The following is a 15368-nucleotide window of genomic DNA, read 5'->3' as shown; positions in this document are numbered from 1 at the left end:
TTTTATGTAGTTAACAAAACAACTTGTGCTCCCTGTGATTCAAATATGCTTAATTAGAAATCGAGTCAAGTTTCTTGACAAGACATGTAATTTTTCATTTTTGGGTCAAAATATGCTACTATAAGTTATAGCATTATGTTATTTCATGCTTTGATACATCTAGTTTATGTTCACTATATCGTAAATTATAGAATTATCTTCTCGAAAAAAGAGATTAACATTACGCCTAACATATATTGTTGACCCATTCTCTCTTAGGTTAATTCTTTTAAGATCATTTGGTTAGGTAACAATTAACCCATCTCAGTATACATCCAACTCATCATTTGTAAGCACAAGCACAAAGGTCATATTCCATGTTGCACCCATTTGCAACCCATCGACCTACACATAGTACATATATTGCTTTTTCTTGTACATGATTCCATGTAGATATATTTACTTTCCTTGGTAAACGTAGATAAAATAGCTTCAAATTGTCTAATAAACAAGTTGGATTTTGCACAAAAATTCTATACATATGTTTGGAAGATTGCAATACCTCCTAAGTTATTCCATCCCCTCCAACTTTAAGATAAATTCAGTTGCATGTTATAGAAAAGAAATTATTTTACGTTCCATCGGGCAACTAGCAGTGGGATATGAAGCACCCATTCTATCTTAGCTCTATTTTGTAATGCTCGATTACTTTATATATCTATTTCCAATCTTCTTTTAAATAAACGAGAAGGTAGTGGAAAAGGAAAGAAGGCATGCTTTTGATCTCAGTCAATCTTGTAAGGAAAGAACCTTATTTTAGTATAATGTAGGGAATAAAACTCATGTGTCAACGCATAGAAATATAAAATGACTTGTAATTGGCCGACTGGGTTGTAGTTCAGCGGTTGTTTCTGTCCTTCATATATATGGGAAGTTCTGGCCGGATTCAAATCTTGACAGTATTATTTCCCAAACAATTTTTCTATGTCATTCTCATTAATGGTGCTCCCAACATTTGATAAACAAAAGTCCAATAACACAATACAAAAACAAGAAGAAGAAGAAGAAGAAGAAGAAACTAATTTCAGGAACCTTCCTACGCTTAAACTAGTATTAATTATATAGTATTTGCTTTATGTTCAGAAGGTGCAGGCAATTAAATGGGACATCTAAAATGATTGATTCACACTATCTATCATAAACTTCAACTCATGAACACAGCTGACCACATCACATTATGAAGGTTAATTTGAAATTTATAGCTTTTGGCCGGATTTTGTACTTGCAAATGATAAAAGGTTGTCAGGTTGGTCATCTAAAATATTATTAATTAGTGGCAGATTCGCAATGGTAGATTCTATTCCTTTTAATCTCCCCTCATATTATTATTACTCGTTGTTTCTGCAAAAATTTAAAAAATGCTTTATTATTGGAAGAAATCTTAATCAGTGAAATGCTGGAGTTTTTTAATGAATCTGTAACACGTCTGTATGTCTAAAGCTCGAGGTGGTCTTGGTGTTCTGGACCTGAGAGTTACAAATATTGCATTGCTTGGAAGATGGTGGATATATCTTAATTCTAACGGACATCATTGGTTAATTCATGCTATTAATTATAAAAGAAGAATAATGCTCCTCTGACACAAGCTTCTTGTTTTTAAAAAAGGGGTTCTAAAAATTTTGAAGTATCTTATCTTCTTGGAATTGGTAAAATAACAAAGTGTTGGGAGGATAGATTGCCAGGCTAAACATTGTTTCTGAGAATTTTTGACAGTAAAGAGGCTACAGTTTCTGCTTTGGCATGCATTCAAAATGGTGAAGTTTTCTCTCAAAAAAAATATTTTTTTTTTTCAGAAGAAATCTTTGAAGATCTGAATTTCAGAATATGCGGGATATTTTACACTTCTATCAGTTCTAGTTTAAATTCAGATGGATGGATATGAAAAGCCTCATACAGTTTCTATAAGGATCCATGGGGGCGTGTGTTTAGTCCCACATCGATTATTTGCTGAGTAGATCTTGGGTACTTATACAGGATCAAGGAACCCAAATAATACCTTCCAGCTAGCCATTTTAGATGAGGTATTGGGTTGTTACAAATGGTATCAGAGCGGACCCGGACCATAACCTATATGGACTAGGGGATACTGCAGCCCGGATCCGTTGGGGCTGACCACGGGCCAATCGTGTTATTTATAATTAGATTTGAATAAATTTGAACTTTTAGCCTGACGAGGATGTCAGGGCTTGAACGGAGGGAGTATGTGAGGATCCGTGCGGGCGTGTGTTTAGTCCCACATCGGTTATTCGCTGGGTAGATCTTGGGTACTTATACAGAATCAAGGAACCCAAATAATATCTTCCGGCTAGCCATTTTGCGTGAGGTCCTGGGTTGTTACAGTTTCTTACTGTCAGCTTTTTTTTCCAAATTCCTCAGACTTTAGAGGTATATATATTAGAGTATGGCATCTCTTTTCTATACCTTAGAAGATTTAGATTTTTATCCAATAGCTTTGAAATGATTCTTACTATCGATAATTTGAGAAAGAGGTTTTGACTAGCTCTATCAAACTATTTTCTTTGCGGTTAGCGTGAGGAAACTGTTTCTCATATATTTCTTAAGTTCTCTTATTCAAAAAGAATCTGAAGTTACTTCGAAGATAGATTGAAATGGAAAGGTTAGCCAGGATCTGTATGATCTTTGTGGTGTAGAATCAAGAATAGATTAAATCCAAACTGGGATATGTTTGCAGTAGAAATTTCTGGAAAATCCCAAAGGAAAAAAATACAAGGATGACGCCAACAGCTGTCAGTTTAGCTATTAGAAAATTTAACAAAGTGTATGTCAAACTTTCGGAAGCCAAATTGCATGTATGACATCTCAATCAAAAGTGATCAGGGACAAATTTCACCAGTTGGATCTTGAAACAAGCTTGTCAACATAATTTTTTTTTTTTTTGAAAAAGAATTTGACCAGGCATATCTCTCAATTAAGAAATAATTAGGCAAAACGGCTAGGAACAAAGTCAACGTAGAAACCGAGATCTATATTCTATTATATTTTGTCCATTTCAGAAAAGCTATATCCTCTTTAAATTAGAAGAAAAATCTAACCAAATTGTGTAAAGACATACTTCATTAGTATAAATAGTGCTTTGTAACTTAATTTTATTATTCATTAACAAAAATAAGTGGACCTAGGTTCTACTTTTGCCGATCTTTCTATTTTCTAAATCTTTTTTAAAGATTTGAGTTGAATAGATTGAAAAAAAATTGCTTTATTCCTCCCAATCGTATCACTTTTAATAAACTATCATTGCATTTTTCATCACCATACCATTGCTGCTACTGCCTACGCATTCATTGAGACCCAGTAAAAGTTTTGATAAGAAATGTTTGCTTGCTAATCTTTAATTCATAACAATAGAAATTTCCACAACCCAAACCAGCCTTGTGAAGAAGTCATTGATAAGGACAGGATACTAAAATTTCCATTGCAAACTACTGATGTTTATAGGTGTTGTTTAGGTTACACCACCTGGCAACTACTGTTGATCCAATACTCACTGTGTGCGGTCAACATAGTTTTCTCACCCATAGTTTGTCTTAGGAGTAAGAAGAAAAATGGGAGAAATGTATGCACCGCCAACAACTTTGGTAGGATTTGACCAACTTTGTTTCTTCACGTTTCTTTATATCCCTTCAGTCATACAAATAAATCGTATTTACAAAAAAAAAAAGTCAAATATATCTCTCAAACGAGTAGCAAGGAACAATTTGTCTCTTTGGCAATGTCACTATCCTCATTTGGAGTATGATGCACATTGATTGAAGTTTAGGATTTTGTTTATTTTATGAAAACATATAGTACTGCAACAGGCTTAGTTGGAGTGTCTTTGAATAACAGGTTTAGTTGGAGAGTGAGCACACCTTAATACCATTACACCCATTAATTATTTATGATACAAGATGAATATCATTTTAAACTCTGATTTTTAAATAGTTTAGTATTGAGAAAAAGGATAAACTAGAAGTGACTTCAGAATCTTGTCTTTGAGTAAGTAGCTGGCCTTGGTTGAATAAGCAGCCGGCCGTAACGGAATAGTAGAATAGGAAAGGATGTGCCAAGCAACAAAATGCTTCGAGGAGTTGAAAATAAACATAGATCCAGAAATTTTTCAATAGGTCAATCTTTTGAATTGCTGCTGAATCTATGGGCGGGCAAGAGACAATATGGCGAACTGAAACATCTTAGTAGTCAAAGGAAAAGAAATAAATAGGCCTACAGCTGCATGCATGGAACAGAATTAAACCTAGCCCTGTTTTGACTTCAAAAAATCCCTTAGTCCAAGCTTAAGAATTGGCCTGCACAACTCAATTCCATCTAACATTTCTATGTTACTTTATTATGCTACTCCATATGTAATTTTGTACATAAGTTATAATACATAGATGTGTAAATGTGTAAGTTTGTGCACAAAAACTAATGTACAAATATAGATGTACATTCTGACCTACGCACAAACAACATGGTCTTTTACATTTTTAACTTAATGGAAATACAGGTCCATATCAGTATGAAACATTTATCTAAATGATATACATAATATTAATTCTATGATATTTTTCTTTGTTCAGGTCCAAATTCTTGGGGATACAATTCTTGGGAGTGTATATCCTTCATAAATTCATTCTATGAATTGGCTGGTAGTAACACAAAATCATTCTATTATTTCATGGGTACACCTACACTCCATTTACATAAGTAGCTAGCATAGATGAGTGTATATCCTTCATAAATTCATTCTATGAATTGGCTGGTAGTAACACAAAATCTGCAAATTTCTCAGTGGAAAGACTGCCTAATTCATGATCAAGAAACAGGCATTAGCAAGAATAATGCTGGGTTTACCTTTCAGGACAACCGATCGGTGGTTATAGCAATCACAACAAATAAAAGGAGCGATACAGTGTAGCAGTAACATAATCAATAATCATGGTAGCAAAAATAATGCTGGGTTCACCTTTCTATGTGGTCTAAAATTGGAAGGTTGTGTGAGATACGGGCTAAAGTCGGCAGCCCCAGCCGACTTCAGCCCCGTCTTCCTCTTTTGGAAGGGGCCAGAGCAGGGGATCGCAGATGCGATCCCCTCCGGCTTCTTCGGGTGCAGCGAGGGCGGGGCGCCGCGGGCGTTACGCGGCAGCCCCGCGGTCATTCCGCGGCCACCCCACGGCCGCACGAGCGGCCGTGGATTTCGCCCCACCGCCGCGATTTTCGCGGCGGAGAACCGTTACGATGGGGCTATAAAGCCCCATCTACTCCTTCCCCTAGGGCATCCCGAGCTCCTCCTCCTCCTCTTCTTCCTTCCCTCCTCCTCTTCTCCGACCGGTGTACCCTCCCGACCGAGCGCCGCCCGGATCCCCCTTGCGGCCACCCCCTGTTCTGAGACCCATCTCCTTGGGTTCAAGCGTCGCCGCCGCCGCTTGACACCGGACCGAGCCTCCCTCGGCCGAGATCCCTCCGCCGCCTCTGCCACCGCCGGTAAGCCCTCCTCCGTCGAGATCCTCCTCTCCTCTGTTTCAGCCCAAGCAGCCGAGATCATCATCTCGGGTGCTTCTCCTCCCCGTCGGTCCCTGCAACGCCGCCGGCCGCCATGGCGGCTGGCTGGCAGTCGATCGAGGGGTGGCCCCCGGCCACCCAAGCCGGCCACCCCCGCCGGCCACCTCCCTCTCTCCTCCGTCTCTTCTTCTCCCCCTGTTCGTGGGGGGGAGTTTGGGGAAGGAGGAGGCCCATCACGGGCCAAACTGGGCCGTTGGGCCCAGTCCATTGCAGGCCCAACTTGGGCCCAGTCCAGTCCGGTTGGGCCCAGTTGGGCAATACCCCATGGGCCCAACTTGGATCCAGATCAAACCCGAGAATCCGAATCCGAACTCGAACCCGAACCCAAACCTGAACCTGAACCTGAACTGGAACCCGAACCCGAAACCCGAGATCCGAAACCCAAACCCATTTGACCAATAAACAGATTTTTTTGCAGTTAAGCCCTTGGCAGTATGCTATTTCAGAAATAGGGACTCCTGTAATTTGTATTTGATCCCTATAGGAAAGATTTATTACATAAAGGTCCCCAACTATATTTATTTAGTCCCCTCACTCAAGTTTTATTATAGAATAGTACCCTGTAATTAAGTATTAGTCCCTGCAATAAATCTTATTGTATAAATGAACAAATTAGAAGCCAACCTTGGGGGCCCTATTTAGCCGAGTCTATGCGGGCCCATTAGGCCGAGTCCGATATGGGCCCTATCAGGCCGTGCCCATTATAGGCCAACTTTGGGCTCTGTTGGGCCATGTCCAATAGTATTATTTTTGAATTTTGCTTAGTCTGAAATTAACAAGAAATTAATTAAACTTTAACAGGTGAACCTGATCCGTCTACCTGAAGTAGGAATCAAGCGAGAAGAGGTAAGTAACTTAATACTTCGAGTGTGATTTCTAAATTATTTGATAAATAGATTAAATTCTGAAATATGTTTTGTATTTAGTAAAATGGGTCTGGCATGTTAAATTTCTGAAAATTATGCTTTGAAATCCGCAAACTATGACTGAAAAATTTATGAAATCTGTTTTTATATATATGTATTCTCAGCATGGCTATGATCTGTTCTGTTCTGTTCTGGCCCCGCCAATGGGGATTATACGTTGGCCCTGTCGACTTGTAATCTGTGAGGAACCGGTTTCGACACCGTACCACCGGTGATTAGAATAGTGGTATTTGGACACCGTACCACCGGTGCTTAATAATAGTGGTGTTTGGCACCTTGTGCAACCCATGCCACTGGGTTACGTGGCCGTAGCCTATTATGTTGAGATTCTGGTATAAGAGTTTTTGGAAAAATGATAATAAGTTTTGAAAACAACAAAACGATGTTATTTATGATTTATTCCAGACATTATCCTGTATTTTGATCTGATATGCTCTGACCCCACTCTGGGGTATTTTGTTGCTTACTGGGCTAGTGTAGCTCATTATTCTATTTTCTCCATTTTTCAGATCCAGAGGCTTGATCTCACGGGATTGAGGAGTGCGTTAGATTTTCCGACGAGTCCTTCAGTTATTGGTCCTTTAGTTAGATTGATTAAAGTATTTGACTTATGTAAGCATATGTTATTTGAAATTTTGTAAGACTGCTTTTGAATAAATTTAAATAATTATGTCAGTTTTGAACATCTGTATCTGCTTTGATATGATCCGATGCCTTGCACGCCTGTGCGGCCCGCCGTGCGGGCGTGCGGCGTCTGCCGCGCCTCGGGCTCGGGGCGTGACAGGTTGTGTGGGGGGTTGTGAGGGACAACTAATACTGGTGTCATGAGAGTCAGCTTCACAAGGCAAATTGGACAAAAGGTAGGAGCAGTTGTGCTCCAACACTTAAAATTGAAATCATTAAATCAAAAAACACTACATAAAATTTTGATCACTTCAGCTTATAGTTTGGATTTGGATCAGGATGCTTGGTCATGCCTTTTCAATCCAAGCCTAATCCAAATAACCTGGTTCAGATTGTACCAAAGTTATTTTCAGGTTGGCCCCAGACTGAAAGCTGCTCAATCAAATCAATTTGCAGCCCTGCGCAACATAGATAAATGTTTAACTCATTGCATGTAAACAGACACTTATGTTGATTACATCCATGGCTGCAAGAAGCATGAGGATCAGGCTGTCATCTAATTGTTTCAGAAATACCTTTCTATACAAATATTGAAAGGAATCAGGTTGAGCTTAATTATGAGTGCCCGTTTTCCTACTGAATTTACCTCAACCTTTTTAAGTAAAACTCTATTCCATTAAAAAAAGGTACTTAGTAATAACACGCCATTCAATTATCCAGCTCATTGATTATTTTTGATACTTATAATTACCTGATTTTCCTCTGACACATATGTATTTGATCAAAGAAGTTCTGGTCGAAGAGTTCAATTAACTATTAAATGTTTATGGACAATACATGAAGGTATTTTCTGATCTTACTGAAGACTGGCCAAATTCATTGGCAAGCAGCAAACTCCATTACAGAAACAAATTGAACTTACAATACAGGTAAGATTGGTAGACATGCCCACCATCAACTCTACAAAACAAAGCAGCATCGATACAAGGCAGTGGGAACCACCTTCACAGGGTCAAGTGGGAAATATTTTCCAGCAGAATTACCAGCTGAGAAATGCTAGATACACCACTTTACAAGGCAGATCCAGGGAACTACTAACATGTTGATAGTTCATTGAATTCACAAAAAATAATATTTGAACATCTTTTATGGACTTCAATTGATATCATGCTAGTGAAAAATGTGTATCATATTAGCTGCTCTATGAGCCTTATCTTATAAAAATAGCAAACACGATTGATGCATCAGTATTTAAGCTGAAACACCAAGTGAGTATATTAAAGGACAAAAAAGTCTATATGCTTCACCTTCAGCCTAGAATAGCTAGGTGTGGTTTTGGCTAGCTTAAAAAGACTTACAAGTCACGACTGAGGTGTATTTGACTCTGCAATCTGAAAAATCAAAAAGGATAACCCAAATATATTACAAAATTCCACTAAAAAAACACTCACCAGTCCTGCCCCCACCTGAATCTCTGCCAGGTTTCTTTCCATCCTGGCTCTCAATAGATAAATCATTGCAAAATTCCTGGTTCTCGATAGATAAATATACTGCAATATTCCTCAAACCCACTCCAATATAGGTTATGTAGCCTCCTCAAGAGAAGATTTTTGTTTTCTTTGCTTTTGTTGCGGGTTCCTTACTCATGTTACCAAATGTTTCCAACAGCAAAAATCTTGCAGTAGATGGTTATGATGGATAGCCAAGTTCACATAATTATTTCCAACATATGAAACTGAAAATTCATGAAGATCCAGTTGTTCTTATACATCTCCAAAGAACTGAAAATTCATGAGCATCCCATTGTTCTGATACATATCCCTTCTTCCTAACTATTTTTTTCCTCCAAATTTACATAATGCAGCTATTGTCAGAAACTTAATGCCAGACAGGAGATGAAATCCTGTACATACGATCTGAAGAATTCATTATTTAGTGGCACAAGCATGACTGCTTTCCTCAAACTCGGCTTCCAATTCTTTGAGCAATCTGCACAAGTAACCCATGAATAAGATTCCAGAGTATCATTGCCTGAAACCAACTTGTCATGCATTAAAACATTAAGGATTTTTTTCAGTTGAGAAATATGTTGCTGAAGCACCACCATTCATTACGAATATGAAATATTCATCAGAAGAGAAATGGAAGAGGAAAGAAAAAAGGGGAAGAAACAGGGCTGGCACCATCGAACTGCTTAACCATCAGACCACACCAAAACCAGGTCAGAGCTAAGAGTCTAGCCCTAAAAGAAAGCATGGAGAAAATAACAGGGTTCCTATGATGGGTAGATTAATGCTGGTCAGGTCAGTCATTTGCTCTATGCCTATTTATCTTATGGCTCATACTATTATGCTGAAGACAGTGCTGGCGGGGATTGAGTGGCTCATGCGGAGCTGCTTGTAGGGCTCCCTTGTGGGGCGCCAAGGGGTACATCTAGTGGCCTGGGAGAGAGTCTGTTTACCACTGAGCAAGGGTGGTTTGGAAGTGCAGTCATTACTGGCAAGGCACGAGGCACTTCTGGCGCGGCGGGCGATGCAGATTGTTCTGGAGCCACACAACCTTTGGAGTCAGGTCATGATAGATAGACATGGTCAGGCAGGCTCAGTTGGCCAGGTGGCGAGCAGTCGGAGGGGCTCCTTCATGTGGCGGGCAATTGGGAGGTACCTGCCTATGACTTTGGCGCATTCTAGGTGGCTGATCGGCGACGGACGGAGCATTGATATGATGAAGGACCCATGAGTGGATGCACTCCCATTGAGACTGTGGCCGACGATGATTAGTGGCGAGGGAATTGTAGGGCTCCGGGTGTGCGACCTCCTGAGACCAGGGGAGGCAGAGTGGGATGATGATAGATTAAGCCAGTTATTTGGGAAGCATCTTGCAGAGCGGATACGAGCCCTTCCCATCTCGGGATCAGCAGGTTCAGATGTTAGGGTATGGAGTATCACTTACGGAGCCAGGGTTGGGGTCGTCGATATTTCTCGGGTTCTTCAGCAGGAGTTAGAGTTGGGTATGGACTGTGGCTAGGTATGGAGGTTTGGGTTACACCAGAGGGTTGCACTATTCCTCTGGAAGGTGGCCTGGAAGCGTTTGCCGACGAGCTACGTGCTGAGCAGACGACGAGTTGGCATCCCTCCCTTGTGCTTGGACTGTGAGGTAGACGAGTCGGTGGACCATGCACTGTTCCAGTGTGTGTGGGTGAGGGAGACTTGAAGGCTGTTCGGGATTCCAGTGGATGCTTTGAGTCGGAGGGACCATTTTTTGGAGAAGGTACGGCATTGGTCGGGTACCCCCCAGATGCGTCATGTGGCCATTAGGACGGTTTGTATAGCTTATCAGGTACGGATGGCCAGGAACGCTCGAGTATTTGGCGAGCTTAGTCTGTCTCCACGTTTCGTGACGGAGCGGGCTTGAGCACAGGCAGCAGAGATTCTTCAGGCAGGGTTAGACCACAGAACTTTGACAACTCGAGACACCTGGGGCCCCTACATTGCTTCGGCAGCTCCTTATATGGTTTTCTTCACCTGGGAGCCCCCACCCCCGAGTTTTCTCAAGGTCAATTTTGATGGCTCTGTCCTGGATGGAGGCAATAGGGGAGGGAACGGTTTTGTCATCAAGGGCCCAAGTTCGAGTGTGGTGGCAATGGAGAGTGTCAGATTTTCGACACCTTGGTTCCAGGAGCGGAGTTACGGGCGGCTTCGATGGGATTGCGTTATGCGCGGCACGTGCTTCAGGCGACCTCCATCCTCCTGGAGGGTGATTCGGCCACGGTGATCGGCTGGGTCCGATGGGGCACGAGCAGGGCTAGAGGTGTTCATCCCCTGCTTCATGATATTTGGTTGATGGTGAGGGAGGGCATTATACTTCAGGCTCTGCATGTACATCATAAGGCTAACGAGGCGGTGGACTGGATAGCGGCATATGTAGCAAGCCACTCAGGAGGCACTCTATAAGTTGGGGAGGGTGAGATGCCTGTTGCATTACGGAACTTTTTGTTTGCCGATTCTATTAGGTGTATTCGTACCCGTGATGTATGAAATGTCTGTTTCAGCAAAAAAAATAAATAAATAAAAATAACAGGGTTCCAAAATAGAAAACAAAGGCAGTGCTCACCTTTAAGGTATTCAGGCCAATTATTAAGATATATTAGCTTGGCAAAGAACATAATTTATCCTACAGTGGACTTTAAAATCATGTGAAAAATCTCCAAGAAAATATGCAACATGGATTTCTTCACAACAGAAACTTGCAAAGAGTCTCAGAACGACAATGGAGACTGAGAGAGTAGTTGATCTATGAATTTCAAAAGCCAATTGCACAATGTCTTGGAGATAATTTTTGTAACTCCACTTACAAGGCTAATAAGCCTGTAATCCTTGGCCATATATCCTGCTTTCAAGCCCATGTTAGTATAATTTAACCTTGTGAGATCTGTTGAGCCATTGTGAATGGCCTCAAACAACTTGTAGATATCTCTTTCGATCATGCTCCCAGCGCCTTATCTTTAGCCAAACTGAAGACCAAGTTTCTTATTTCTTTCTCCAATCTGGGCGAATATCCAATCTTGAAAGCGTGGTTTCCAATCTGAGCGAATATCAGATTGGTTTCTAATTAAGAAGGCCTGAGTAGAACTGAATGAAGGCTTCTTTGATGTCCTCCATTTTGTCGAGCGTTTTACGTACCCAAGTACTCCATTTTGCTAATGGTGTTCTTCCACTTTCTTGCACTGGCGTAGGCGTGAAAAAACTTCGCATGACGATCGCTACATTTCAGCCATTCCACGCCTTGACTTCCACCCCCAGAGGATATCTTCCTGATTGAGGATATATATCATCAAGCCTTTCTTTGAGCTATATTCCTTCGGATCTTTCTGAAGAGGTAAGATAGCACTCTTCTCACTACAACAAAAAAGGTTTTTGCCGACTCTATATTGCTGACGCTAGATAAAAGCGTCTGCGATTTTTTTTTCTTGCGACAGTAACCACCGACACTTCTAAAAAGCGTCCGTAAAAAATGTTCCGCCGACGCTTTTTTTAGCATCGGCGTCTTGGTCCATTACCGACGCTTATAAGCATCGAAATATTTAATCACCGATGCTTATAAGCGTCGGCATAACAGAGGAATACGACGACGCTCATAAGCGTCGTCGGACTTCATTCCTCCCACCACAAAACCTAATCGACCCCCTCCCTCCATAGCCCTAAATTTCTAGCTCACGCCGACCAACTCCCTCCCTCCTCAGCCCTTTTCACTGATCTCAGCCATTCTCCTCCGCCGAGCGACCCCAAATCGCGTTCATCCGCCGTATCTCCTTCCCCTCCTCCCCCTCTCCATTGGCCTCCTCTCCATGGATAACTTCCTCCTCCGCCGTAGAGCACTCACGCGGTGTTTGAAGTTTGGAGCCGGCAAGGACAATGACAAGGCCAGGATTGGGATCTTCTTCTCTTGCTTCGATCTTTAAATTCTGTATGTTTTGGATTTTCTTTTGTTTTTATAATCGGTTTGTTTAGGGATTGTGATATTGTAAAAAATGCAGAAATTTACAAGTTTTCATCTGCGGGAAGAGTTTTGAAGATAGTCAAAAGTGTTGTTCTTGACCAAAAATCATTGGCACAAGCATATCGCGATGTGTTACTTCACAGTGATATAATATCCGAGTATTGCAGGTTAGTATAATTGTAATCTTCTTATCTGTCATATCAAATATAATATGCTTAGCTAAAGAGTTTCTGATCGTGTAGAGAATTTTTAGTAACTTAGCGAAGCATCAACAATAACATTCGTCCTACCCCAAGGATTGAGCAAAGATGATTGGTTGAGTTATTTCATGAATGGCTATTCAAACTGGTTAGACATTTAATACATTAGGTATTTTTTCAATTTTTTTGGATATTGTCATTGAATAATTAATCATTGCTTCTATAATTTTTTAGGTACCCATGATGATGGAGAAAAATTGTTCCGATGAATTAATAGTCATTACTCGAGATCCAGACAATATTGTCAACAGATATGATGAGTTCATTATAAATGATTTTAAATTTCATACTAAAGATCGTGAGAAATTTAGAAAAATCCAAAACAATGAGGTTATGGTTGAGGCGAATTGAAAAACTTATTACGGTACCCTGAAGGATTTTTATGAGCTGGATTATTATGAAAACTTTAAGGTAGTACTATTTTAATGTGATTGGGTGGATATAAACTCATCTAGAGGTTTGAGACAAGACATAAATGGTTTCACACTTGTAAATTTTTTAAGGTTGATACATACCGGTGTGCTATTGAAAGATGATCCATTCATTTTTTCATCTCAAGCTCGACAATTATTTTTTGTACAAGACTCAAAAGATAAAGATTAGTCTGTTGTCATTAAGACTAAACCTAGGAACTTGTATGATATAGGAAAATGGTTGGAAGAGGAGGATAATGAGACTTATACTAAGTGTATGCCTTTTAATATTGTACCGACTGCTGGACAATGAGAAGTATAGTTTTATAATGATAAAAAAAATTTACGATGTATATATTAAATAATGTATTTTTTATTACTAATTTATTTAGTATTTAATTATTATTTAACTGATATTGATTCATTTTCGTGCATACTAGGTCACAAAATGCTCCGAGAAAAACGATTCAGAGATGTGGAGTTCCAGCAGTCTCAAATGGGATCTTCTTCTGCTTAGTCCATGCAATCCCAGCAGCCCAGCAGCACGAGTCCGAGTCTCAGCACGATCCAGGCCAGGAGGTTATGGATGACTTGCATATCCAAGGTAATTGATTTAAAGTGCATATATTAAGTTCATTTACAATCTAATTATTTTAATTAATTTGCCTCTAATGTTTTAATGGATATTTTGTTATTTTTTATAGATGAACAGGGGAGAGTGAGGACGACACGGGGTTCCTCTCGAGCATGGGATGTGTAGCAGCTTCGTAAGGATGAGAAGACAGTCGTTGAATGCAACGAACTAGGGCAGCCCATCAAGAGGGCTGGAAGCCTTTTATCAAGTTTCCTAGGATCGGTTGTGCGTAGGGTTCAATTGTGTCCACTCAACTATCATAAGTGGAATGATATGCTTCCTTCTTATAAAGTTAAGCTTTTTAAAGTTATACAAGTAAAGAATCGAATTTAATATTGTTAATTTGATACCTACTGTATGTTAATTTGCTTACTATTACAATTTTAATTTTTTGATTTAATTTGTTATAACATTTTTTACTTTGGTGTAGAAAAAGTTTGTGCTCGCTCCAGAGAACCATGATTGGGTGTTAAAATCCCTCAACCACAAATGGAAAGAATATAAATCGAAGTTGAAGACCGACTGGAAGCGTGAGGGTATGATAGAGGAGGAGGTTGCTCGTATTTGTCCTCCTGATGTATAGCATCATCAGTGGAGGGAGCTTGTTCACTATTGATTTTTCGAGAGAGGACAGGTTGTATATACTCTCTCATACCTTATATAATATTTAATACATTTAATATATTACAATGTTTACTTTTTCCGTGGTAGACATATTCTGACATTAGTCGAGCCGCACGAGCATCTTAGACAGTTCCTCATACTTCAGGCTCAAAGAGTTATGTGAGGCTCAGAGCTGAATTCGTAAGTTTCTTTGAACTCTTTGAAACTCTTGTATCATATAGCATGTATCATGATATATAACACTTCCAATATACTTTTTGTTGTAGATGAAAGACCATGGGAGGAAACCTGGTAAGTTGGAGTTCTATAAGATGACTCACATCTACCGAGATGGCAGCTTTATCCGGAAAGAGTCGAGTGATATAGTTGTATGTATTCATTAATAATTTGTGCAATGATTTTTCATGTATTTCAATTTTTCAAAAATTAATTTGTTTGTTTTTGAGAGATATAGGACAGAGCTACATCCCTTATTTCAAAGTGTATAGGAGAGTCATCTTCAATCGGCAACACCAGATGTATCGAAGCTCTGGTATTTACCAAATTGATGGGCCCGGAGCGTTATGGTCGAGTGAGGAGTTATGGCGTTGGAGTTACCCCCACTCAGTTGTCTGCAGTGGATAGATATACTCAAGATGCTAGACAGAGTAAAAGCACTGCAGAGGTTAATGATCTGAAAGCAGAGATACAAGAGTTGAAGCAGAGCCACCAGACAGAGATACAATCTTTGAGGGCTCAGATTAATCAGATTACATCTTTGTTGCATCAGTTTGTCCCTCCTCAAGTAAAT

This window comes from Phoenix dactylifera, chromosome 12, assembly GCF_051530095.1.
Source record: "Phoenix dactylifera cultivar Ajwa chromosome 12, Ajwa_hap1_PhDact_Kaust_v1.1, whole genome shotgun sequence".
Lineage (NCBI taxonomy): Eukaryota > Viridiplantae > Streptophyta > Magnoliopsida > Arecales > Arecaceae > Phoenix > Phoenix dactylifera.
Note: the sequence above shows the minus strand (reverse complement) of the source record.